We start from the raw sequence: 27,538 nt of genomic DNA on the forward strand, positions 1-27,538 counted from the left end.
GAAGCTATCGAAGTGCTGTCCTGGTGCCTGGAAGCCGTACGGGTCTGGATGGGGAGAAACAGGCTCAAGCTCAATCCCTCCAAGACGGAGTGGCTGTGGATGCCGGCACCCCAGTACAGTCAGCTGCAGCCGCGGCTGACTGTTGGGGGCGAATCATTAGCCCCGGTGGAAAGGGTGCGCAACTTGGGCGTTCTCCTGGATGGGCGGTTGTCTTTTGAAGATCACATGACGACCGTCTCCAGGAGAGCTTTTTATCAGGTCCGCCTGATTTGCCAGTTGCGCCCCTTCCTTGACCAGGATGCCCTATGCACAGTCACTCATGCTCTTGTTACCTCTCGCTTGGATTACTGCAATGCTCTCTACATGGGGCTCCCCTTGAGGAGCACCCAGAGGCTCCAGTTGGTTCAGAATGCAGCTGCGCGGGTGCACTGGTTACCTGTGGTCTTTTGGGTGCACTTCAAGGTTTTGGTTACTACCTTTAAAGCGCTTCATGGCTTAGGGCCAGGGTACTTACAGGACTGCCTACTGCTACCGAATGCCTCCCACCGACCCATACACTCGCACAGAGAGGGAGTTCTCAGGGTGCCGTCCGCCAAGCAATGCCGGCTGGCGGCCCCCAGGGGAAGGGCCTTCTCTGTGGGGGCTCCCACCCTCTGGAATGAATTTCCCCCTGGACTTCGTCAACTGCCGGACCTTCGGACCTTCCGCCGCGAGCTGAAGACCTATTTGTTTATTCGCGCAGGACTGGCATAGGATTTTTAATAGTTTTAATATTTGATATAAATTTTATATTTTATGGGGTTTTTATGATTTTAAATGTTTTAATTCGGCCATATGTTTAATATGTTTAATAAGTTTTTTAATTTATTGTTTTATTTGTATACTATTGTGGTTTTATCTTGGTTTTATCTTGGCTGTAAACTGCCCTGAGTCCTTCTCAGGTTTTATCCTTCGGGAGAAGGTTTTATCCTTCGAAGGTTTTATCCTTCGGGAGAAGGGCGGTATAAAAATACAATAAATAAATAGATAAGCAATGATAGATAAGACGGCTCCGACTGCTACATCACTTGCATCAGCTTGTATTACAAAAGGAACATCCATGTCAGGGTGCTTTAAAATAGGTTCGGCGGCAAAGAGTCGTTTCAATTTTTCAAATGCTGCTTGACATTCCATTGTCCATTCGAGGGGTAATGATGGTTTGGGTTTAGTATCTCCTTTAGTTTTTAAGAGGTTAGTTATTGGTAAAGCAATTTGAGCAAAGGAGGGGATGAATTGACGATAGAAATTTGCAAATCCCAAAAAACTTTGGAGCTGTTTGCGTGTGCGTGGAGGGGCCCATTCCAAAACAGCTTTCACTTTTCCTGGATCCATTTCTAACCCATCAGCCGAGATGCGATATCCTAGGTAGTCTATTTTGGTTTGATGGAAATCACATTTGGATAGCTTGCAATATAGTTCTGCAGATAATAACTTTTTGAGTACAGCTCTTACTAGTTTAATATGTTCTTCCATTGTTTCTGTATAGATAAGTATGTCGTCAAGGTAGACAAGAACTCCTTTGAACAAATGCTGATGGAGTATTTCATTTATTAGTTGCATAAAACTGCGCCCCTGCAGTCCAAATGGCAGTACTCGAAACTGGAAACATCCTAGTGGACAGTTGAAAGCGGTTTTCCATTCATCCCCTCTTTATACGAACTCTGTAGTAGGCTTCTCAGGTCCAGTTTGGTGAAGAATTTTCCTTCGCTAAATGTGCTAACATATCTTTCATGAGTGGCATGGGGTATATGTTTTGGCGCACACTGTGTTTAGGTTCCTATAGTCAACTATAAGGCGAAAGGAGCCATCTTTCTTTCTCAGAACATCACTGGCGCCGCCACGCGAGGCCTAGCCGGTTGGATAAAGCCCGCTCTAGGTTTTGTCTATGAATTTACGTAGTTCTCCCAATTCCTTTTGGGTCATGGGATAAGCTTTTGGCTTTGGAAGCTTTACCCCCGGAAGGATGTCTATGGCACAGTCAATAGGCCTATGGGGAGGAAGTACGTCTGATGCTTTCTCACTAAAGACTTCTCGCAAGTCCCAGTATTCCTTGGGTATTCTCTCTTCCCCGTCTATCCGTTCAATCATTGCCCCTAACTTATCCTGGTGCAAGGTCACGGTAGGTCCCTTCTTGGGTTTCCCCTTTTCCCCTTTTAAGGTTTTGGAACGGAACCGTAGGACTCCCGTTCTCCAGTTAATACGGGGGTTCCTTCCCCTGGGTGTCGCCAGACGACACTGTCGCGCCGACGGCACCCTGAGGAGTCCCTCTCTGTGAGAGCGCACGGGTCGGTGAGAGGCATTCGGTAGCAGCAGGCGGTCCCGTAAATAACCCGGCCCTATGCCATGGAGCGCTTTAAAGACGTTCACCAACACCTTGAAGCGCACCCGGAAGGCCACAGGTAGCCAGTGCAGCCTGCGCAGGATAGGTGTCACTCGGGAGCACGAGGGGCTCCCTCTATCACCCACGCAGCCGCATTCTGGACTAACTGTAGCCTCCGGATGCCCCTCAAGGGGAGCCCCATGTAGAGAGCATTGCAGTAGTCCAGACAAGACGTCACAAGGGCGTGAGTGACTGTGCACAAGGCATCCCGGTCTAGAAAGGGGCGCAACTGGCGCACCAGGCGAACCTGGTGGAAAGCTCTCCTGGAGACGGCCGTCAAGTGGTCTTCAAATTGAGATAGACGGTAGCATTGGCTAGGTTTGCCAATCTCAAAAACTGAGTAAATTAGGTTATTCAAAGAGGACAAGAAAATTCATGGGCTAGGTCCATGATGGCGAACCTATGGCACACATACCACAGGTGGCACACGGAGCCCTCTCTGTGGGCACGCAAGCCATCGCCCCAACTCAGCTCCACTGCGCATGCGTGCATGCCTCCTGCTGATGCGTGCATGCCTCCTGCCAGCTGATGTTCAGATCTCTGCCGCACATGCACGCAGGGCGGGGTTCATGTGGGAGACGTACACGCATACACGCAGCACCTCCACCCACCCACCCCGCACGGCCCAGTTTTTGTTCCAGGATGTTGCAGGAAGGCCTGCTAGGCCCAAAATGGGGCACAGGAGTGGTCGCGTGTGCATGCGTGGGGGGAGTGCAGGGAGTCACACATGCATGTGTGTGGGGGTCTCATGTAAATATGCGGGGGGCGCATTGTGCGCACATTACACTATGGGTGCCAGCACGCGCATGCACACTTTCAGCACACAACGACAAAAAAAAGTTAGCTATCACTGGGCTAGGCTGAGAAATTGAAAAAGAACCCAGAAGAAGTCAGTGGCACCACTTCCATATTGCTTCAAGAATGTGTCCGCGAAGTCACCAGGAGTTGATCATTACCAGAAAAGTTATTTTGTGGAGAGAATTCCTCAGACATCATAAAAAAACTCACTTACCATGGGTTGCAACAGAGATTTGTGTGGTAGAACTTTGACCAGCCCTACCCCCCACATTCCTGAGGTTAAATGTGGCTTGAAGAAAAGCTTTCGGAATTAGGAAAACAACTTTTAAGTGAGAAGCAAAAAATAAGATTTTACAGAATTACAAATAAAGTGCTTTTTTGAATGCCTTTCCCAAGAACAATAATGTTTTTCAGGTTCAGATCTGGAAATGAATCGTCTTTTACTTGAATGGCATGTAGCAATGAAACATGATGTTAAGGTTAAAAAATTGCATGTCTATGTCCGTGCTTGTTGTTTTTTTTTAAATATCAGGCTTTGGACAACAATGCAGGAAGATTTGCTGCTAAGTAGTGTGCGTTACAAACTGTTAATCGGAGCCTCAACGTTTATAATTAACTGTGTCTTTCAATGATAATATGAGCTTTGCATAATATTGATTTTTCCCCAGATGTAATAATTTATCAGTATATTGCACACCATTTTTTCCACATAGTAAGGACATGCATGCTTGCATTCAGTACAAAATTAATTGGATTTCACCTTAAAGATCATTAAAACGTTGCTCTTTGCAAAAGGTTAAACAGGGAATTTCAGGCAAACAAGGACTTTCACTGTTTGAGTTCCACAAAGGACTTATCTCTGATATCTATCTCACTAAGTCTAGACCAGGAGTGTCCAATCTCAGAACTTTAAGACTTGTGGACTTCAACTCCCAGAATTTCCCAACCAGCATGGCTGTCTGGGGAATTCTGGGGTTTGAAGTCCATAGGTCTTAAAATTACCAATGTTAGAGACCCCTAGTCTAGAAGATATGAGCACCTGTAATGAAATGTAGGAATGAACTTGGGGGAAGAGATGGAAAGAGATTTAGAAAACACCTTCCAAAGTTTCTTGCTCCGCCTAGGAAGCAATTAGACAAGAGAGGCAGGAGCCCCCAGTGACTCAACAGGCGGATGAAGAAACTTAGGAAGGATTCACGCTAATGAATCAAGCAGTTAAATTGGCGATGGGAAGTCTGTACTTTCAAACTTGTTATATGCTGTTAATGTAATCTTACAATAAAGAAAAAAAATGTTCCTTTAGCTGGGTTTCCTGCCTGGTTTACCCAGGAGGGCTGACAGCACCCAAAACTTTTACAGCTAATAATTATACTTAAAACTATAAGATGAGTGTCATCGTTCCGAGTAATGAATTCCGGGAAGTCAGAACTCTGACATTTTGTTCAGGTTCAAGAAATCCTTTATTTAGTACATCATATCTGTCAGACTTGGAAGCTATCTTTTACATTTGGGCCTTCAGGCCTGCCACATTTTCTACTGTGGGAAAATGGGAGGGGAGATTGTATAGAGTAAGGGTGAAATATAGTCAAAATAACATTCTTTTCTCAGAGAGTCAAAGCCACCTTGTCCTGCAACTGTGATGAGGTGACTGGGAGACATCTCTACTTTTCGATGCTGCCAGATTGGACCATGTGATGGACATGTGGGTGCTGGGCAAGGATTTGAACTTCCTTTTGGGTGAGGAAAACCTGGAAACTTTCAGATTCAGGTTTTCCCAGATGTGCCAACATGACATCTCTAATAAAATGGAACTTTGAGGAAACTCAAGCCTCGGAGTCTTCTTTTGTTAGGGGTGTCACTTGGAACCCTGACAATATCAGCACTTAGTAAGATGAAGTTAGCTCTAAATTATTCCCACGCCTAGGGATAGTTAAAAGAATGAGACCTTCCCACACCACCCACACCCCTTTCAGGTCACATGGGCCAATCAGTACAGATGTAAGTTCCCACTCAACTTTAACAGGTGTCTGTTGACATGACCTTGGTTCTCACGCCGGCTGGTAGATGTTATGGCTGCTGAGGCACCACATGCTACGCCAGCTAAGGCACCACATTCCTGAGGTTCCCCACCCCTTCTCTCTCCCCCCCCCCGCCTTTAATGGCAGCCAAGAAATGAAACAGAAGTTTGTATGGCTTCAAGTGAAATCGTTTTGCAGGTTGACAGTGAGCCTATTACAGCTGCAAACTTAAAAGAAGTTCGTAGCCGCTCAGACATTTTTTTAAACAGGCAGTCCAGGGTACTTAAGACTGGGGTTCAAATAATTTAAGCTGCGGAGGATTTTCTACAGTTTTAAAAATTTGCTCTGTGTGTGTGTTTGTGTCTCCATTGCTTGCTCTCTCCGTTTGGCCATTTTCATCAGTCAAATATATTTCTTCATTAACCAGATCTCTCTAACATGGTCCTCCCAGATAGATGTTCTTTTTTTTAATTTAAAAAAAAAGGAGGATAACAACAATAACAGTCACCTTCAAACACAGTTACAAATTAGTGATAAAAAGGCCTGGCTAGTGAATTGCAAACAGGCAACATCCAAGTATTTAATCACTCCAGCTATGAAACTTGGCATTTAATCTATGGAAATTAACCTCCTTATTGGAATCCAACTGGGTACATAAATGTCACCAGTGCTTTAAAAGGCCACACAATTGCCAAGGTCACAACAGTGTAAGTAAATCTGATGTATTATCTTAGGCATAAGCATCAAGACCAATTCCCATGTGACTTTTGTTCTTGTCCTTTAAAGATCATCTTTAGGATTTGGAACGAAGGTTAATTTTCTGGGTGCATATTTTTGTTTCTTGTTATTAAGTTCTTAATCATAACAAGATTCTCTTAATGCTTCACCATGAGATGTAAAATAAAGCAGGACTAGTACTCATGGTACAGATATAAGAATAAATAGGTAAGGGGATTTTTTTTAAAAAAAATGGATTTTAAACAAAACAATGCCAGTGGGCAAGCTTGCATTTGAACCTACTGAAAAGATTGATAGATTCAATGATCGATTCATTGACACATTCGTTCATTATTGTGTTATAAACTGCCAGATTCAATTAAAATAATTCCTGGCAATCATTTATCCCATTCTTTATTATGAACAGTATTCTGGATTGGAATCAGAATTCATAGGGTCATAATGAGGGGCTCTTATGAAGAGCATAGAAAAGCTTTTCAAGAGCCTGCCACAAAGAAGAGGGGGTCAACTTATTTTCCACAAGACAAGAAACAATGAATGGAAACCAATCAAGGAGAGAAACAACCTGGAATTAAGGAGAAACTTCCTAACAGTGAGAACAATTTATTTATTTATTTATTTATTTATTTATTTAATCATATTTATATTTATATACCACCCCCCCCAAGGGACTCAATTAACCAGTGGAACAGCTTGCCACCAGAAGTTGTGGGTGTTCCATCACTGGAGGGTTTTAAGAAGAGACTGGACAGCCACTTGTCTGGAATGGTATAGGGCAGGAGGATCAAACTCATGTCGTCACGGTGGCATCATGTGACATACCATGACTTTTTTTTCCCTTCGCTAAACCGAGCGTGGGTGTGGCCAGCAAATGACGCATCCAGCCCGTGGGCCACGAGTTCGACACCTTGGTATAGGGTCTCCTGCTTGAGCAGAGGGTTGGACTAGAAGACCTCCAAGGTACCCTCCAGCTCTATTCTGATTGATCAGAGTTGAAATTTGGACCACTGTCCAAATTTCACTGTCCATTTGGACCACTGTCTCTAACTCTTACTCAGAGCTAACTCTGGACTAACATTAAAGCATTGTTGACAATAGCTTAACTTCTGCTTAAGCTCATGAAGAGGAGCTCACTACTTCAATGGTAAACAGTTCCACCATGGAACTGTCATTACTGCTACGATTTTTTTTTTCCTGAAGTTCAACTGGAATCTACCAGATTATATTAAAACCATTTTTATTTCATATCTTGCATTCCAGAATGAAAGGGGGTCATTATATTGCAGTGTTGGCAAAGCTTTTCAGCACTGAGTACCGAAACTGGAGCTCATACAAACCTTTTCGGCACCGAGTGCTAAAACGGGAGTGTGCACGCATACCGGAAACTAGAAAAGCAGATGATCTTCCTGTTTCCAGCGCTTGCATGTACGCCACCTGTTCTTCCAGTATCTGGCACACATGCGCGTGTGAAGTCCAGTGCGCATATGCTGGTTCCATCTTGCCTTTTGGAGATCCTCGCGCTTTTCTGCCCGCCCCCCCTTGTCCCCATCAGGGTGGCGGGACATCCCCGACAATCCGGTTCTGCAGCCCTGGATGGAAAGTTGGGTGGGGAATGCCACCTCCTTCCACTGGAAACCCGGAGCCCCTTCCCAGCCTCAGAGGAAAGGGGCATCAGGGTTCCCAGGGCTCGGCTTGCGGGGGCCAACAGAGGGGGAGAGTTCTGGTCCCAGTTGTTAGTCAAGGACTACCTAATACTAGAAATTCGCACAGATGAGTGAAATTGTCTTTCCCACACATAGGCAATGCAGCTAGAGTGGTGCGGTGGCCGAGAGGTGGAGCTCTCGCCTCACAATCAGGAGGCTGTGAGTTTGATCCTAGATAGAGGTGGATATTTCACTCTCTGGGCATATTTCACTCAGGTATCTGCTGAACAAAACTCTGCATTGACAACAGGAAGGGCATCTGGCCATTAAAACACTCTGCTAGCGCCATTCAGTTGCCCAGACTCACCCCGCAACAGATTATGGGGTTATTAAAAGATGATGACACATAGGCAATGCAGCGAGCCACAACAATACCAAAATGACAAAACAGATGCAGGTCCTTCCCAACATCACAAAGGGTGTTTCATCATTTGTCACTCCTTGTCCTTTGGCAGATGCTGTAGCCATATAGTGCTCCAGCAGGTAATAAAATATGTCCATGCTTGGAGGGTGTCTGTGTATGCTTTCCCTCCTTTCTCATAATTGCCCTACAGTTTTTTTGCTTTTTGTCTTCCTTTATTACATTTGCTGTGCTGTAAATGTGATGTTCCACTGTAGTTAGGAACAGTATTACAGCTAAATACAGGTAGTCCTTGATTTACGACCATAATTAGCCCAAAATTTATGTTACTATGTGAGACGTGTTAAATAAGCTTTGCCCCATTTTACAAGCTTTCTTGCCATGGTAGTTACAGTAATTGCGACAGTCACTTATCTGAAATAGTACAGGTTCTCCTGCTTGAGCTTGAGCAGGAGGCTGGACTAGAAGACCTCCAAGGTCCCTTCCAGCTCATTCATTCTATTGTATTCTATTGTCAGGGTTCCAAGTAATACACCCATAGCAAACAAAACTCCGAGGCAGGTAGATTCCTCAAAGTATAGTTTTATTGGATATATCATATTGGCACAGTTCTAGTGAAAACCGACTCTGAAGTTTCCCGCGGTTTTCACCTAATTAAAAGTTTTTCCCCTTCCCCAAACAATCAATCACAGGGTCCAAACAAGGTGCTGTCCGGTCACCTGGTAACGTCGCTCCTCCTCACTCTGACCAGGTGTTAGAATGTCCTTGGTTCCCAGGGGAAAGTATTTTATTTTGGCTACAAAACCCCAGCTATCTCTAGTTCCCCCTCCCAATCCCTCAGCTCCAGTGTGGCAACACGGAAGCCTCAAAATGGCTTCAGTCAGGTCAGCTTCAGGGTTGACAGCTGTACTTCCGTCTATCCAGGACATGGCACATAAGCGGTCCTTGAGCAGAGTCCGCAGGATTGTCTGCATCTTCTTCACAGCCTGTTTTCTTGGTTACCTTCTGGGAGGAGGCTTTATGGTATCCGAAGCAGAACATCCAGATTTAGTTGCAGTTTTGTTCCATATACCGATAGCATCAACCTAGTAAACTCTCAAGTTTCCTCTTTCTGCTACATACATTCAAAATGGACAGTGATTAGTGTGTGGGGTGTGTGTGTGTGTTTTGCAGCTTTATATTTATGTAGATAGCATGTGTATATGTGTGCCATATACGGAAGCGGTGGCTCAGGGACTAAGATGCTGAGTTTGTCGATCGAAAGGTCGGCAGTTCAGCAGTGCTGCCGTGTAACGGGGTGAGCTCCCGTTACTTGTCCCAGATTCTGCCAACCTTGCAGTTCTAAAGCACGTAAAAAATGCAAGTAGAAAAAATAAGGACCATCTTTGGTGGGAAGGTAACAGCGTTCCGTGCGCCTTTGGCGTTGAGTCATGCTGGCCACATGACCATGGAGACATCTTTGGACAGCGCTGGCTCTTCGGCTTTGAAACGGAGATGAACACCGCCCCCTAGAGTCAGGAATGACTAGCACGTATGTGTGAGGGGAACCTTTACCTTTACCTATGTGTGTCATGAATGTGTTTTGGTAGATAGACACTTTCTCTTGAGTGCAGGCAACAGAATTTCATTGTAATGTGAACCAGTGTGCTCGCAGTAAAAAAAAATGACAATAAAGTTATCCTATCTTCTTATCTTATATCTTATCATCTATGATGAAATACACCAACGTGCAATGGTTTCATTCCTTCTTACAGACCTATCTACCCACGCGCTCATCCTACTCTTCCTTTTGGGAGCAAGTGACATTATGCCAAGTGCAGAAAAGGAATAAGAGCGAGTAAGTCAAAGAAATTAAAGGCACCAGAGGAGAAAAAGGAAAGGAAAGGTAGCTAAAATCAACCTAAACTAACATGATTTATTCTATTCTCCATCGCTTTCTAGGTGTTTCTCTTCCCCGCCACCACAAACCTGTTGAGTTTATGCCATTCCCCTTTATACAATTTCCTAAGTTGCCTTTGGTCCTTTAAACATCTCACCTCTCTTCTGGAGGATTGGATCCCCTCTGTGCAACCAGGAAACCCAGCACCGAATCCATTCCAGTCAAAGCACCAAGAGCTTTGCCAGCTCCTTCTGCATCTCTCTGGCCTTTGTCCGCTCGGAGATTGTCCGCTTGTAGTTTGCTAACAAGACGTGCTTTCTATACAGATTTCTGCAGGCGCAGAAATCCCATTTATATATTCCGAAGGTGAATCAAGTAGAAATTGCCACATCCGAAATGACAAATATTGGAAGGCCAGTCTGTTTGATTAACATAATTTGCTTCTCCGAATTTATTTATTTTTTTTAACCTCCGGTTCACTTCCTTCTTCCCCCCCTCCCTTTTCCTTCTCTTTTCAAGGTGGCATGGGGTGGGGAGTTGAGAAGGGGGTGGGAAAATCTCTTTTGACATGAAACACTAATGCTATCCCTGCTGTGACCTTCTACTGGCCCTTTGCATCCTCACCTTTTTCTCTTCGCCGCCTCTTTGGCAAATAAAAACCCCTTTCCAGTGGCAGCCGTTGGTCAGCGGCAAATCTCTCCTGGCTCTCCGCCAAACCCCTGGGGGCTTCTGAGGAAATAAAAAGGGTCCTTTCTTATGACACACATTTAAATTTAGCACTAAGCAAAGTGGGAGGTGGGGAGATGGAGGGAAATATGTAAAATGTCAGCGTCTGACAGGCAGAAAATTAGAATTCATTCCCCTGGGAATTAAATGGACTTTTCTGCTTCTAGTCACTAACTGTGACAAGGTTAACATTTCTCAGCTTAATGACTAAGGACATTAACTGTGCATGGGAATAAGGGATAAAATTAGGAGTGGGTATTTGGTTAAGTGTTCGGTGACAAAGGTGGCAACAGAACCAGGCTAATTTCAGGACAACTAGGACCAGCTCTCACAGAAAGGCTAAGTTTAGGATTGAATTTGAGGGACACCAATGATGTACTGATCTGTTGCAGCTAAGAGTCATTCAGCAATGAGAACCAAACTACAAGTAGTCCTCGATGTACGACCACAATTGAGCCCAAAATTTCTGTGGCTAGGTGGGACATTGTTAAGTGAATTTTGCCCCATTTTACCATAAGAAAGGCTGAGAGCCAAATAACTGAGGCCTTTGAACTATGGTGCTGGAGAAGAGTCCTGCGAGTCCCTTGGACTGCAAGGTGATCCAACTGGTCAGTCCTAGAGGAGATCAAGCCTGACTCCTCTTTAGAAGGCCAGATCCTGAAGATGAAACTCAAATACTTTGGCCACCTAATGAGAAGGAAGGACTCCCTGGAGAAGAGCCTAATGCTGGGAAAGATTGAGGGCACAAGAACAAGGGGATGACAGAGAACGAGATGGCTGGATGGAGTCACTGAAGCAGTTGGCATGAGCTGAAGGGATGGTAGAGGACAGGAAGGCCTGGAGGAAAGTTGTCCATTGGGCCACGATTGGTCGGACACGACTTCACAACTAACAACAATGTTGTGACCGAGGCCCAAGTAGTGATTACCAAACACAATTAGTTCTGAACAAACTTATTTTATTAAAACAGCTGAGAATTAACTCGTTGTCAGCTTAGTCCAAAAGAAATTCTTCATAAACAGTCCTTCGGCCTTATCACCAACCTTTGTTGTCTTTGGTAACCTGCCAAAGGCTTTTCTTGGCAAAAAACCCACAAAGTTCAAGAGACGCTGACAAGAAGCAATGGAATCAATGTTGCTTTTCCACAAAGAACCCAACGGCTTGTTGCTGCTCTTTTAAGCCTTATGGGACTGGCCAATCGTCTTCTGGCCTTACTTCCGAGTCATCCTTTTTGCTTCAGCTGCTCTTGCCTTCTGGCAGCTCTTCTCATCCATGCATTAGGAACAGGCTCTTCCTGTTCCTGTGCCTCTCTGCTGTCTACCTCTGGAGGCTCCGGAGTCCGCACATCACTCCCAGATGGCCCTGGCCCCATCTCTGCCTCTGACACAGAGCCCTTGTCTGGGCCTTCCCCTGACTGGCCCATTGTCCTCCCCAGCCTCCTCACTGTCTGACTCAGCTGCCAGGTCTGCAGGCTGCTGGTGGACCACAACAAACAACAACCTTTCTTGCCACCATTGTTAAGTAATATAAAGAACAGTTGGTGGAATTGGGTATGTCTAGTTTAATGAAAAGAAGGACTATTAGAACTGTTTTACAAAGCCTTAGTAAAACCACAGTTGGAATATTACATCCAGTTTTGGTCGCCACAATGTAAAAAAGATGTGGAGACTCTAGAAAGAGTGCAAAGAAGAGCAGCAAAGATTATTACTCTGTTTCCCCCATAATAAGACATCCCCTGATAATAAGCCCAATTGGGCTTTTGAGCGCACAGCAATAAGGCCAAGCGCTTATTTCAGGGTTCAAAAAAAATATAAGACAGGGTCTTATTTTCAGGGAAACACGGTAGGGAGCTGGAGGCTAAAACTTATGAAGAACAGTTGCAAGGATTGGGTATGTCTAGTCTAGTGAAAAGAAGGACTAGGGATGACATGATAGCGGTGTTCCAATATCTAAGAGGTTGCCACAAAGAAGAAGGGGTCAACCTATTTTTCAAAGCACCTGAAGGTAGAACAAGAAGCAATGGATGGAAACTAACCAAGGAAAGAAGCAACCTAGAACAAAGGAGAAATTTCCTGACAAATAGAACAATTCTAAATATGAGTCAGTTGCCAAGCGTCTGAATTTTGATAACGTGCTGACCCGGCCTTCGCAAGTAATGATGAGACGTTTACTTGTGAGTAAAACAAACCCCTTTTTATGACAGGGCAGTAACAGTCTTTTATTCACAGGGATAAACAAAACATCAAATGTAATTAGTTCCAACAAAGCTGGGTTTAGCCAAGAAATTCAAATAGCTTGCTCTACATTAGAAACGAATGGTTGTCTGTGACAACTGGCCACTCCCAAACCCCTCCTATTTATTTCCCAGCCGGGGAGAGGCTGGCTATCATCTGCATCTGCCTCTCCCTGATAGCCAGCTTATTGCCTTCCATTCCTCTCCTCTTCTCTCCCCTCCTCTCCATGCATACGCGTATCTGGAATGGGCCCTATCTGTTCCTCCCCCTCACTTGGTTCAGGCCCCTAAAGACAGCTGCCTTTCCACCTGGGAGAGGATGGAAGGCCCTGGTTCTGCCTCTGTCTGTGATTCTGCTTCCTCATCAGAGCCTTCCAAAGGCTCCGAAGTTGGCCCAGGCTCTCCTTCTCCCTCCTCCTCATCTGACTCCTCTGACAGCTGATGGGCCACAACAGACGTAACGATGGGGAAGCTGCAATGGTCGTATGAAGAATGTCCACAAGTAACTTTTTTTTCAGTGGCGTTGCAACTTCAAGTGGTCACTAAATGAACTGTTGAGGGCTACCTCGTACACCTCGCACAAAACGGCTCCATTTCCTCCTGCTCAGCCCTTGACTGGTCCTTGCCTATACCCAAGGAGACTTGCACTGCTCAGATTTGTAGGAGAGGAAGAGCAACTTGTTATCTTTAATTAAATCTCTAGTAGCTAATTTCGCCTCCCAACTGCTTGGAAACATTACCTGTCAGAGCCAGAACTGGCCTCATCTATCTCCCCATCCCAGTATTGTACAACTGGGGGTTGTCTCTATGAAAATGAAAGTGAAAGAAAAACCTGGGAGCTATTCTTTTGACTCTGGGGGAAAAGCAGGCATTGCTAGAATTAATCCAGGCTTGTTTTCCCAAATGTTTCATTATTTTATCTGCTTTTCCCAGGGTAATAAAAAGCAGTAAATTTGCTTTGGTACCTGCTGCACTTGGGAAAGCAGAAGGCAAGGAAGTGTCTTAGCTCTACAATAGCAAATTATTATTTTCGGCACGTTTCTTCCCAGCCGAAGCTCATTTTACAGATAAGATAAATAAGACCAGGAGGCAAGCAAAACCAACTAAACTTGTGAATGTTTGATGCGGCACAGCAATCAAAAACAACATCCAGGGTCTCTACGGAGATTCTCAATCATCCAGGCCATGGTTGTCCCAAAGGTGCTTCTCCAAAAGGTAACCGGACTTCTTTGTTTTTGGGGAGGGTTGTTTTCCTTGAAAACATGTTGCTTCTCATCTAAGAACCCTTGGATGAGAAGTGAAATGTTTTCAAGGGAAAAAACAAAACAAAAAAAGGAAGTCCAGTGGCTTTTTGGAAAAACACCTTTGGGATAATGTCCGAAGTCCTTCTTTGGGGTTCACTTGGGTGTCGGAATCTATAAGGCAGGGGTGTCAAACTCGATTTCATTGAGGGTTGCGTTTGACTCGGGGGGGGGGAAGGGGGGGCGTGGCCAAAGGGCATGGCTAGCTTTTCATCATTCATCGAGGCTCCGTTTTCGGCCCCGATGGCCTTCTGCAGCCCTCTGCCAGTGAAAACGGAGCTTGGGAGGGCCATGTGCATAAAATGGGAGGAAAACTCAGTTAACAACTGCCTCACTTAGCAATGGGAATTTTGGGCTCAGTTGTGTTCCTAAGCCAATATTAGATATACCTATATTAGGTATATCTAATATCTTATTGCCTTAGGGCAATAAGCCTATCAATGAAAATTAGAATCTCCATATTGGGAGACCACCACTAAATCCCAGCTACTTATATTTGTGGTCAATAGTAGGACTTAAATAATTGAACAACCAGTTCTTTGCCCTAATGACCGGCTGGGTGGGTGTGGCCACAGTGGGCGTGGCCAGGTGATGTAACAGACAGCACTCGGCCTCCTGCACCCCACTGGGAGCAAAAAGGGGCCATGGGGGGAGGGCACACCACCCTCCTGATCCGTGTTTTGAGCCTAGTAGGCCTCCCTGTAGCCTCCTGGAAATGAAAAAGGGCCATAAGGGGGCCGTGCCACACACACAACCACCCATGCCCCATATTGGGCCTAATGAGCCTCCCTGCAGCCTCCTGGGAGTGAAAACGGGCTGTGAGGGGCATGCCGTGTCCCCCCGAACCCATTTCGGGCCTAGTAGGCCTCTCTGCAACCTCCTGGCAATGAAAACAGGCCACAAGGGTGCCATGCCAAACACACACACAGACACATACACACCCATGCCCCCTTTTGGGCCTAATAGGCCTCCCTGCAGCCTCCTAGGAGCAAAAATGGGCCACGGGGGGGGGGAGTCGCACAAACACCCTGCGTGCCCCACTTTGGGCCTAGGAAGACTCCCTGCGTTTACCTGGGAGCCAAAATGGGGTGCGTGGGGACGCCTGGAAAGGGTGAGGAGGGGTGGGGCCAGCCAGCAATTTAACTACCAGTTCACCCAAACTGGCTGAATCCCACCACTGTTTATGGTGGTTGCAGCGTCTCGGGGTCATGTGATCACCTGTTGCCACCTTCCAACAAACAAAATAATAGAATAGAATAGAATAGAATAGAATAGAATAGAATAGAATAGAATAGAATTTTTTTTAATTTGAATTTATATCCCGCCCTTCTCCGAAGACTCAGGGCGGCTTACACTGTGTTAAGCAATAGTCTTCATCCATTTGTATATTATATACAAAGTCAACTTTTATTGCCCCCAACAATCTGGGTCCTCATTTTACCTACCTTATAAAGGATGGAAGGCCGAGTCAACCTTGGGCCTGGTGGGACTTGAACCTGCAGTAATTGCAAGCAGCTGCTGTTAATAACAGACAGACTTAGTCTGTTGAGCCACCAGAGGCCCTATTGAATTGAATTGAATTATTTATTGGCCAAGTGTGATTGGACACACAAAGAATTTGTCTTAGGTGCATAAGCTCTCAGTGTACATAAAAATAATAAGTGATAAATCATGATCATAGTCATTAAAATACATTTATCATAGTCATAAGATACAACATTTAGTGATAGTCATAGGATACTGGATAAGCAATCAACATAAATCATAGTAGGAAACTAAATCAATGGGGAAGCTAGATTCACTTAACAACTAGTGAGTCACATAACAACGGTGGCAAGAAACAACTGTCCTCCTTAGCAACAAAAATTGTGGGCCCAATTGTAGTCGTAAGTCGAGGACTAAATGTATGCTTCCAAGTTTGCAGCACAAAAAAAAAAAAAGGCAGATTTGTCCTTAGTCAAACATGGAGCTGCTTTCTTCATTGCTTGGAACAGGAATTTTTCAGGCACAGGCCATCTTTAGCAACCCCAATGTATTTTTATCTGTACCTCTATCTTGATGTTTTTGACCATACCTTCGAATTATTCCCTAAAGGTAAAGGTTCCTCTTACGTATACGTGCTAGTCGTTCCTGACTCTAGGGGGCGGTGCACATCTCCGTTTCAAAGCCAAAGAGCCAGCGCTGTCCGAAGACATCTCCGTGGTCATGTGGCCGGCATGACTCAATGCTAAAGGCACACAGAACGCTGTTATGTTCCCACCGAAGGTGGTGCCTATTTTTCTACTTGCATTTGTTACGTGCTTTCGAACTGCTAGGTTGGCAGAAGCTGGGACAGAAGTTCACCCTGTTCCGCGTTACTAGGGATTCGAACCGCCGACCTTTTGTTCCCTAGCATGTACTAATAGGTGATTCTAGCATTCAGCTTTAGATCCCATTAGATTAACTCACCAAATCAAATCATCTATTTCTGAACTGAATCCCCAATTCGAATTGGAATCCCTGAATGAATCCAGGCCCCCAGAAGCCGGGTTTTCAAGTCTGTTGTGAGTTTGAACTGAATTAATCCCATTCAAACTATTTATTTATTTATTTATTTATTTATTTTGTCACAACATTATATACAGGAATATATATTGAAAGGAAACAATAGGACAGGAACGGTAGGCACTTTTGTGCACTTATGCATGCCCCTTATAGTCCTCTTAGGAATGGGGTGAGGTCAATGGTAGACAGTTTTTGGTTGAAGATTTTGGGATTTTGAGTAGAGACTATGGAGTCAGGTAGTGTATTCCAAGCATTAACAACTCTGTTACTGAAGTCATATTTTCTGCAATCAAGATTGAAGCGGTTGACATTAAGTTTGAATCTGTTGTTTGCTCTTATATTATTGCTATTGAAGCTGAAGAAGTCTTTAACAGGAAGGACATTGCAATAGATGATTCTGTGTGTTAAACACAGGTCTTGTCGGAGTCGGCGGAGTTCTAAATTCTCTAATCCCAGGATTTCAAGTCTGGTGGAATATGGTATTTTGTTGTTTACAGAGGAGCGGAGAACTCTTCTTGTAAAATATTTTTGGACTCGTTCGATTGTATTAATGTCAGAGATGTGGTATGGGTTCCAGACGGATGAGCTGTATTCAAGAATTGGTCTGGCAAATGTTTTGAATGCTCTGGTTAGTAGTGTAGAGTTTTTGGAAAAGAAGCTACGCAAAATTAGGTTTACAACCTGTAGAGCCTTTTTTGCTACATAGTTGCAATGGGGTTTGGCACTTAGATCATTTGATATGAAAACTCCAAGGTCCTATTCGATCTATTCGAAACTATTCGATCCGAATGTTCTTTTTGTTCCAAAAGGTGCTTTTTCAAAAGGCAACTGTGTTTTTGTTTTTCCTTGAAGACGTTTTTGCTTTTCATCCAAGAAGCCTCTTCAATTCCGGTCAGAACTGCCTTTTGAAAGAAAAAGAAAAAAAGCACCTTTTGGAACATCCATGACCTGAATGACTTGAGAGAGCATCTCCATAGACATTATTTGACCCAAATAAATGCAACAATCGGATTTGAATGCAACTGACCTCCGTTGAATTGAGGACGTGAATAAAAATCAACGCTTTGAAATTGAACTGACAATTTGCATCGGGTCAAGGTTGATTTGCCTTACTCTGTCCCATACAGTTAACTACATTTCTTTGTGGCAGCATGATCTACATCCTATATACTTCTCAAATGACTTTTGTAGCTCTGTCTCTCTCTCTAGCCTTGTTACTTCATTTGGTTTCACTGTTATAGCCCATATAAATCACTCACCAGACCCTAATTCCAATATAGTCAAATTATTTCAGGATGTTCGCTCTTTTCCATAGCCTCCTTCTCTCCGACCCAACCTTGCGATTCTGTTTTGTATCCTCAGCACATTTCAGTCCATTTTGAAATTGCATCTTGCTCAAGGTCGCTATGCCTGCTTTTAAATGCTCTTCAGGTCTCGGCACCTGAATCCACACACATCTGATTTATTTATCTACTGTTTATTACTTACAAATGAACTCGGCGCAACCTGGAATTCTGAAGTAAAATTCCTTCTCTTTCTCACCCGCCATCCTGAAGTAGACATGAAAAGTTAATCCGAAGCGGCAAAAAGAAGCACCCCAAAATCATAACTCACCATTACTCATCTTGGGATGCTCCTACAGAAGTCATAAAGGGGCATGAGGGTGAGAGAACATGGCAAGTTAACTGCTGTGAGTCGGTCCCCAGAACCTAGACATTATGAAATTTCTCTATTGTGCACGAAGACCTATCAGCTCACAAGATTTCAGTTATGTAAGAGTACACAATAATGATTGGGAGAAAACAACGTTGCTAATTTTTGAGGTATCACCTTTTCATTTGTCAACATTTCACTATTGCTTCTTCTGTACTTCCTAACTTACTGTACTAGAAAGCTGTTTGCATAAAAATCTTATTTTTTTTCAGCAAAGTTCTAAGAGTTTGGAAGCACCTTTTTTTTTTTATTTACATTTATATCCCGCCCTTCTCCGAAGACTCAGGGCGGCTTACATTGTGTAAGGTAATAGTCTCATTCTATTTGTATATTTATATACAAAGTCAACTTATTGCCCCCCCAACAATCTGGGTTCTCATTTTACCTACCTTATAAAGGATGGAAGGCTGAGTCAACCTTGGGCCTGGTGGGACTTGAACTTGCAGTAATTGCAAGCAGCTGTGTTAATAACAGACAGACTTAGTCTGATGAACCACCAGAGGCCCATCAAATGTACAAAGAATTCTCTTCCTTCCTTTTTTCCTTCCTTCCTTCCTTCTTTCCCACCTTCCTTCCTTCCTTCTTTCCTTCCTTTTTTCCTTCCTTCCTTCCTTCTTTCCTTCCTTCCTTCCTTTCTTCTTTTCTTTCTTGCCATTTCTTCCATTTTTTATTTTATTTTTATTTATTAAATTTATATGTCACCCCTTTCAAGAGCGAACAGTGGCTCTGGGCAGCCTTATAGGGATAATAAAAAGATTATTATAAAACCATTAAACATTAAGAAAGATGAAATAAAGATGAAAAAACCAAGAGGACAATCAAACCAGGGGTGGAAATCTTCTTCCTATCCCTCAAGCACCCCGAGCATCGAACGCCCCTACAGGAGCCCCAGATCAGCCAGCAGAGCCAGGATTTAAGGCCCTTCCCGAAGACCAGAAATGTGGGGGCTGACCTCACCTCCAGCAGGAAAATATTCCAAAGGGCAGGGACCACCGCAGAAAAAGGCTCTTCTCCTAGACTCCATCAGCCAAAGTTCTTTGGCAGACGCAATCCGGAGAAGGCCTCTTTTGTTGGCGAATGGTGAGCCAATCCCATTGGGAGTGAGATGGGTCCTCTTTTTTTCCTTATTTGCTGCCAAAACTATCTTCAGAAGGGAACAATAGGATAGCCTTGAAGTATAAGGTGACTGATAGCCCAAGGAACAGTTGCTGACTTCTCCATGCTGTATTGACTTGGTTATATACCAAGTTCTTGAGTAGGAGCTAGAGTGGTCCTAAATTGTTCTACAACAGGAGTGTCAAACTCAATGTCAGCTTTGGAAACCATACTAGGCTGAAAGTTTCCGTGTTGCCATTTTCTCCTGTGTGGGAAAGTAAGAGGGGGAATTTAGTAGAAGGGCCCATTAGACATAATAACATTCTTCCTGCCGGTCAAGGTCAGGCCGGTCCTGCATCTGGAGAAGGAGTGATCGGAGTGATGTATCGAGATGGGACAGTTGGCAATTGGAGCCTGTGATCAGCAGAGGAATCAGGGGGTGGTTTTGGGGTTTGATTTACTGAGGGAAAACCCGGATCTCGCAAATTCGGATTTTCCCAAATGTGCCAGTTTGCCTATCCTACTGAAAGAACTTTGAAAGATGTGTGCTTCAGAGTTTTTACTTGCAGAGGGGGTTTTCTGGAACTCTGACACTCAATTTCATTGAGGGCCGCATCAGGGTTGTGTTTGACCTTGGGTGGCAGGGGTGGGCATAGCCAGGGTGGGCATGGCCAGCTCGACGTCACTTGTGTCGGGGGCACCTGTGGTGGCCCAAGTGCTCTGCAGGCAAAAATGGGCTCCCGAGTTCCATTTTGGCTGCGACGGCCTCCTGCAATCCTCTGCCAGCGAAAACGGAGCTCTCCCGAGCTCTGTTTTCACTGGCAGAGGCACTGCGGGCCAGTCCTTCACTGTTTCCTGGGCGGCCCTGCAGAGCAGACCTAAGCACCCCACAGGCCAGAACCAGCCCACAGGCCTTGACTTTAACACCCTTGTTCTACAACATAACATGAGAGAACAATAATAGACACAGGTTACTTTCCAATGATAACTGCTCTATTTTGATGCTATGGAGAAGTTGACCAAGCTTCAATGCAATTAAACGTACTCAATAGAATAGGATAGAATTTTTTATTGGCCAAGTGTGATTGGACACACAAAGAATTTGTCTTGGTGCATATGCTCTCAGTGTACATAAAAGAAAAGATACCTTCATCAAGGTACAACACTTACAACACTTAATGATAGTCATAGGGTACAAATTTAACACTTAATGATACAACACTTAATGATAGTCATAGGTTACAATTAAGCAATCAGGAAACAATATCAGTATAAATCGTAAGGATACAAGCAACAAAGTTACAGTCATAAGCGGGAGGAGATGGGTGATGGGAACGATGAGAAGATTAATAGTAATGCAGACTTAGTAAATAGTTTGACAGTGTTGAGGGAATTATTTGTTTAGCAGAGTGATGGCCTTTGGGGAAAAACTGTTCTTTTGTCTAGTTGTTCTGGTGTGCAATGCTCTATAGCGTCATTTTGAGGGTAGGAGTTGAAACAGTTTATGTCCAGGATGTGAGGGATCTGTAAATATTTTCACGGCCCTCTTCTTGATTCGTGCAGTATACAGGTCCTCAATAGAAGGCAGGCTGGTAGCAATTGTTTTTTCTACAGTTTTAATTATCCTCTCAATGTTTAATTCTGAAGAAGCCGAAGAAGCTTCTTGGATGAGGAGCTAAACGTCTTCAGAGAAAAACCAGAAAGCCCAGTTGCCTCTTGAAAAAGCACCTTTGAGACCACATACTTCCGGTGCTATCCTGATGGATCTGGGATCCTCGCTAGTAGGCCAGGGACCCTTATGCCTTAGTGATGCATCTGGTGATATTGTTAATGCAGCATTTACAGGCCACTTACAGTACATAGTTCTTGCAGGCTGGGCCTTTGGTTAAAGTTTATTTATGTATTTATTTATCAAATTTAGAAACTGCCCATGTCCCATACAGAGGGACCCTGGATATAGATGAGGCAAGGGGAAAAGTGGGTCATGTCAAAAAATGGGCATGTCTGAAATAGAGACGCCTGCTTTCAAACCTGGTTTTCTTCGCATGTTGCTTTCTTCCATTCAGCCTTTTTTTTTTCAGCGAGTTTAATCATTCAATCAATCAATCCGAATAGAGCTGGAAGGGACCTTGGAGGTCATCTAGTCCAATCCCCTGCTCAAGCACGAGATCCTATAACATTTCGGACAAGCGGCTGTCCAGTCTCTTCTTAAAAACCTCCAGTGGTGACGTACGCCACAATTTCTGAAGGCAAGCAGTTCCACTGATTAATTATCCTGTTATCCAACAGTAGAAACCTTCAAATTTCTGGGTTCTATCATATCGCAAGATCTCAAATGGACAGCTAACATCAAAAACATCATTAAAAAAGGACAACAAAGAATGTTCTTTCTGCGCCAACTCAGTAAGCTCAAACTGCCCAAGGAGCTGCTGATCCAATTCTACAGAGGAATTATTGAGTCTGTCATTTGCACCTCTATAACTGTCTGGTTCGGTTCTGCAACCCAACAAGAAAAACACAGACTTCAGAGGATAATTAGAACTGCAGAAAAAATAATTGCTACCAACTTGCCTTCCATTGAGGACCTGTATACTGCACGAATCAAGAAGAGGGCCGTGAAAATATTTGCAGATCCCTCGCATCCTGGACATAAACTGTTTCAACTCCTACCTCAAAACGACGCTATAGAGCACTGCACACCAGAACAACTAGACACAAGAACAGTTTTTTCCCGAAGGCCATCACTCTGCTAAACAAATAATTCCCTCAACACTGTCAGACTATTTACTGAATCTGCACTACTATTAATCGTTTCATAGTTCCCATCACCAATCTCTTTCCATTTATGACTGTATGACTATAACTTGTTGCTGGCAATCCTTATGATTTATATTGATATATTGATCATCAATTGTGTTGTAAATGTTGTACCTTGATGAACGTATCTTTTCTTTTATGTACACTGAGAGCATACGTACCAAGACAAATTCCTTGTGTGTCCAATCACACTTGGCCAATAAAAAATTCTATTCTATTCTATTCTATTCTATTCTGTTAGGAAGTTTTTCCTTAATTCCAGGTTGGCTTCTCTCCTTGATTAATTTCCATCTATTGTTTCTTGTCTTGCCTTCTGGTGCTTTGGAAAATAAGTTGACCCCCTTCTCTTTGTGGCAGCCTCTCAAATCCTAGAATACTGCTATCCTGTCCCCCCTAATTCTTTTTTCCTCTAGACTAGCCAAACCCAAATCCTGCAGCTGTTCTTCATGTTTTAGTCTCCAGGCCTTTAATCATCTTAGTTGCTCTTCTTTGCACTTTTTCCAAAAAGTCTCAACATCTTTTTTGTAATGTGGTGACCAAAACTGGATGCACTATTGCAGGTCTGGCCTTACCAAGGCTTATAAAGTGATACTTCATGTGATTTTGATTCTGTGCCTTTGTTTATACAATCAAGGATTGTATTAGCTTCTTTGCCTGCTGCTTATTTACAGGACACAAGTATCAGATGAGGAGTGGCTGGAGATGGGGCATGGGTTTGACTCATCCAGTCCCCCAAAGAATCCAAAGATCTGGCTCACACATCGCACCGAAACTAGGTTTAGATACACAGTTCTTGTGTTTTCACCACGCTGCCCAAATCAGATTTGGTTTCACATTATCTGCTAAAACAGAGGTCTCCAACCTTGGCAACTTTAAGACTTGTGGACTTCAACTCCCAGAATTCCTCAGCCAGCTTTGCTCAGGAATTCTGAGAGTTGAAGTCCACAAGTCTTAAAGTTGCCAAGGTTGGAGACCCCTGTGCTAAAACAAGCGATAGATTCCGCAAACCATTATCTAAAGGGAGTTTGAAGGCTCTTGCCATAAAATTTGCTCTGATAATTTCAGCAGTAAAACTGAGAAGAAGGGAATAAAACACCTGTCAGCCAGTGAGACCGATCCAGGGATGATAATGTGGCATTAAGGCCATGAACTCATCAGTGGCCTTCCAGACCTTCTGTTATGGCCTGTCGGTTCCTCCAACAGCTGAATCAGATTAGGAAACGGGCGTGGGAGTCAGGGCCAGCATCAAGGCAACCTGAAGAGGGAATGGAGCTGTCATAGAGACAGACAGAGGCAGAGCTTGGGCCGTCCATCAGCCCTCAGATGGGAAGTCAACAGCCCCCAGGTCTGGAGGTGGCTAATGAGGAAGAGGAGGAACAGCTGGGTCCAGTGCCTGACATATGGATGCTCTGCACATACTCAGAAGGCTCTGTGCATGCGTGGAGGAGATGTGCGCTCACATTTGCGACCCAGTGGCGAAGGTAAATGGATTTCACCCCTGCCTCCACCCCTTGTCCAAATAGGGGGGGAAAAGCCCAGAAATAATATCTTGAAGATCAGTGGCCTCTTAGAAGAACAAGGAGCTGCTAAATGCCCAAACCTTGACAGTCTCTCCTCAAGAATTTAGCTAACAGCAAAACTAACACCAAATAACAGCTTAAAAAGAGAATACCAAAATTACGCATTAAGCTACTCCATCAAAAAAAAACAACAACACTTGAGCATTTGCACATAATTTGTGTTGTGACAATAAATGACAGCTACAAGTGTCACTGTACAGTTTTAAGATCCGTTTGCACGTTTAAAATGATTGTATGCAGGCAGAAAAGCCATAAATATATGTTGTGTGCATGTTCCTAACTTCAGTTATTCAATTTAATTCCTTGCTTTTTCCCTTTTTCCTTGCTTCTTAAGTATGTATTTGTCTAAGGGCAGGCCCCTGATCTTTTAAAATAAATATTTTGCTATCTTTCAGTGTTGTGTACTTTACTGCAGTGATGATGGCACCCTTCAAAATCCACATTTGAAAATAACTTCGTTGGACCTAGCGGCAGTCAGAAAGCAGCAGCATTCACTCTTGAGTTCTTCGGAGGATGAGAAAAAAAACCAGCAAAGAAAACGTGACTGATTTTCAAGGAACCGGTTTTGACTTAAAGATGTCTTCATGAAACAAAGCAGGAGTACGTTACAGCCGTTCAACTATAGTATCTAAGATGCTGAGACATCGGCCACCTGCAAGGCGTTGTCCAAAGTATGCACAAAGGAGGCTTCCCGCTTTTCAGAAAGATAAAATTCAGGGCTTCTGCTCATTCCTAGATAAAACTGTTTTTCTTACTCAATGAAAAAACCTCAGGAGATAAGAAACTAAGCTGTTGTACAGAGCCAAACTGACAATTGTAGAGCTGTGTTTCTCAGCCTTGGCAACTTTTAAGATGTGTGGACTTCCATTCCCAGAATTCTCCAGCTGGGGAATTCTGGGAGTTGAAGTCCAAGCATCTTAAAGTTGCCAGGATTGAGAGAAACTGTTGCAGATCTTTGAGACAAACTTCTGTTCTCCTCCTCAATAGCCTACTTTGCTCTCCTCAAACGTGACTAGTGAACGTTCCCCTGTCTGACAGGAGACTCAAATTCTTCACCTTGCTTTAGTTTCAGCCCTCCCCAACACCAACAGTCTAGACAATTTTTTAAAAAGTGACTTCCTTTTCCTCAATCTGCAAAATATTCAATAAGCAATAAATGTTTCGATAATAACTCCGACATCTGTCAGGAACATGTTGCAAACTACCACAATTAGAAAGCAGTATTTTTGGGTGGGTGGATGTGTGTTGTTTTTTTTAAAAGGAAGAAAACAGGCTGTACAAATCACAGAAGGCATATGGACGTTTTTACAGTTCGGGCTTACCAAATAGTACATATGAATGTAGAGATATACCTGAGTATTTTACAAAGCAGGAGGCAAGATCGTGGTAGCCAAAGAGCTCTTCCTTATTTCTTGCCTTGCCCCGTAATTACAACCATCAAGTGGTAGTTAAAACCCAGAACACAACCGTGATTCATTTGTTTCAATGCCATTGTCATTTCTTCAGCCAAATTTTGGTTCTGCCCAATTTTGAAGGTTTTCCTGCTCTCAAGTATTTGTCTCAAAAGCCCATATTTAGGGATTGATGTCCAGTCTTCGTGCGCCCTCTGGTGGACGCTGGAAGAATGACAGTCTGATTGCTCAAGCAGGAAGACACACTTAAAAAAGGAGATTTGTCTTCGGTAGTGATATACTTTAAAATTAGGGGTGAAAGAACCTCTGATTTAGTGATTAGCTGAGGCCATAAAGAACCAGGGTGAACAATTCAGTAATAATTCAAGACACAATATGGATGGTTTGGAATGTAATAACTTTGTTGAAACATAGCTGGCCTAGCAGAGCTTGGGTGGGGAATATTTAAAGATCCTTTATCCTTTTGCTCCATAGAAGAATTCAGATTTAGTTAATAATAAATATACCTGCTTATTCAGTTACAGTTTTGTACCAAAAAATTTGAAAACGTTACCTCTCCATTTCTCTCTACTACAGGGAGACCTTCAACTTACAACCATTCGTTCAGTGACCATTTAAAATTACAACAACACTGAAAAAAAGTGATTTATGACCAGTTTTTATACTTACAACCATTGCAGCATCCCTATGGTCATGTGATCAAAATTCAGGTACTTGGCAACTGGCATGTACTTATGACAGTTGCACTGTCCCGGGATCAAGTGATCACCATTTATAACCTTGCCAGATGGCTTCCTACAAGCAAAGTCAATGGGGAAGCCAGATTCGCTTATGTTGTGACCTAGGCCCAAGTAGTTATTACCAGACACAATCATTCCTAAACAAACATATTTTATTAGAACAGATGAGAATTACTTCATTCTCAGCTTAGTCCAAATTAATTCCAAAACAAATTCTTCAGAAAAAGTCCTTCAGCTTTATCACAAACCTTTATCTTCTTTGGCACCCTGCCAAAGGCTTTTCTTCACAAAGCCCCACGAAGTTCAGAAACAAGAGATGCTGACAAGAAACAATTGTAGAAACATTGCTTTCCTACAAAAAGCCTAAGAGCTGTTGCTGCTCTTTTAAGCCTTATAGGAGGGGCCAATCTTCTCCTGGCCTTACTCCCAAGTCGTCCTTTTTACTTTAGCTACTCTTGCCTTCTGGCAGCTTTTCGCATGTGTGCACTTCCTCCTGTTCCTATGCCTCTCTGCTGTCCGCCTCTGGAGGCTCCGGAGTTCGTGCATCCCTCCCAGATGGCCCTGGCCCCATCTCTGTCTCCGACGCAGAGCCCTCATCTGGGCCTTCCCCTAACTCCAGGACTGGCCCATTGTCCTCCTCAGCCTCCTCACTGTCCGACTCTGCTGCCAGCTCCGCAGGCTGCTGGTGGATCACAATAGCTCAACAGCCGCATGATTCACTGAAAAACTGCCGTGATTTTCTTAACAACTATGGTAAAAAAAGGTCGTAAAATGGGACACAACTCACTTAACAACTGTCTTGCTTAGCAACCGAAATGTTGGGCTCAATGTTGGTCGTAAATTGAGGACTACCTGTACTAGGAAATAATAGTAGGGAAACAATTTACTTATTTATTGATTTGTAAGGCTGCCCAGCTCAAATGCTGGCCAGCGTACAAATAAAATAACCACACCATACAAAAATTTAAAAATTCCACTATATAAAATGTAAAGTAATTGCAAATTAAACAAGCAAAAGGGGGCTCCCCCTACACCTGGAGACTAAGCCAGATCTTAATAACTTTCCTAAGGACAGGCAAAGTTATCATATATGTACCTCAATATTGTTAATATTGGAATATATAACAAACTATTTCAAACAAGAAAGCGTGAATTTCTACCTGAAAGTAAACTATTAAATACTTTTGCTCAAGTGGCAAATGTGCAAAAAAGTTAGCTTATTTCACTTCCAACGAAGTCAAGAAAAATTTACAGCATATGCACTCACTGAGAAAAATACATCCCAACTCAGTTACATAGGTTTACTTGTAGATGGATTGACATTGTAGACTTTAGTTCAGCATTCAATACCATCATTCCAGACATTCTTCTAACTAAGCTAAACCAGCTACAGGTACCGGAACAGACTTGTAAGTGGATCACAAGCTTCCTAACAAACAGGAAGCAGCAGGTGAAGCTAAG

General features: G+C 43.6%; 1 protein-coding gene across 3 annotated transcripts in view; it reads left to right on the forward strand.

Moving 5' to 3' along the window:
- The window catches only part of CIMIP1 (ciliary microtubule inner protein 1), a 559,204-nt gene extending 533,018 nt beyond the window's left edge, over positions 1-26,186 (forward strand). For all 3 annotated transcript variants that reach the window (XM_058177739.1, XM_058177738.1, XM_058177737.1), the window contains exon 5: positions 24,321-26,186. The gene's annotated coding sequence lies outside the window, so the exon portion shown is untranslated. The remainder of the gene's footprint in view (positions 1-24,320) is intronic.
- Positions 26,187-27,538: the final 1,352 nt, after the last annotated feature.

The sequence above is a fragment of the Ahaetulla prasina genome, chromosome 3 (genome assembly GCF_028640845.1).
Source record: "Ahaetulla prasina isolate Xishuangbanna chromosome 3, ASM2864084v1, whole genome shotgun sequence".
NCBI classification, from domain to species: Eukaryota; Metazoa; Chordata; class Lepidosauria; order Squamata; family Colubridae; genus Ahaetulla; species Ahaetulla prasina.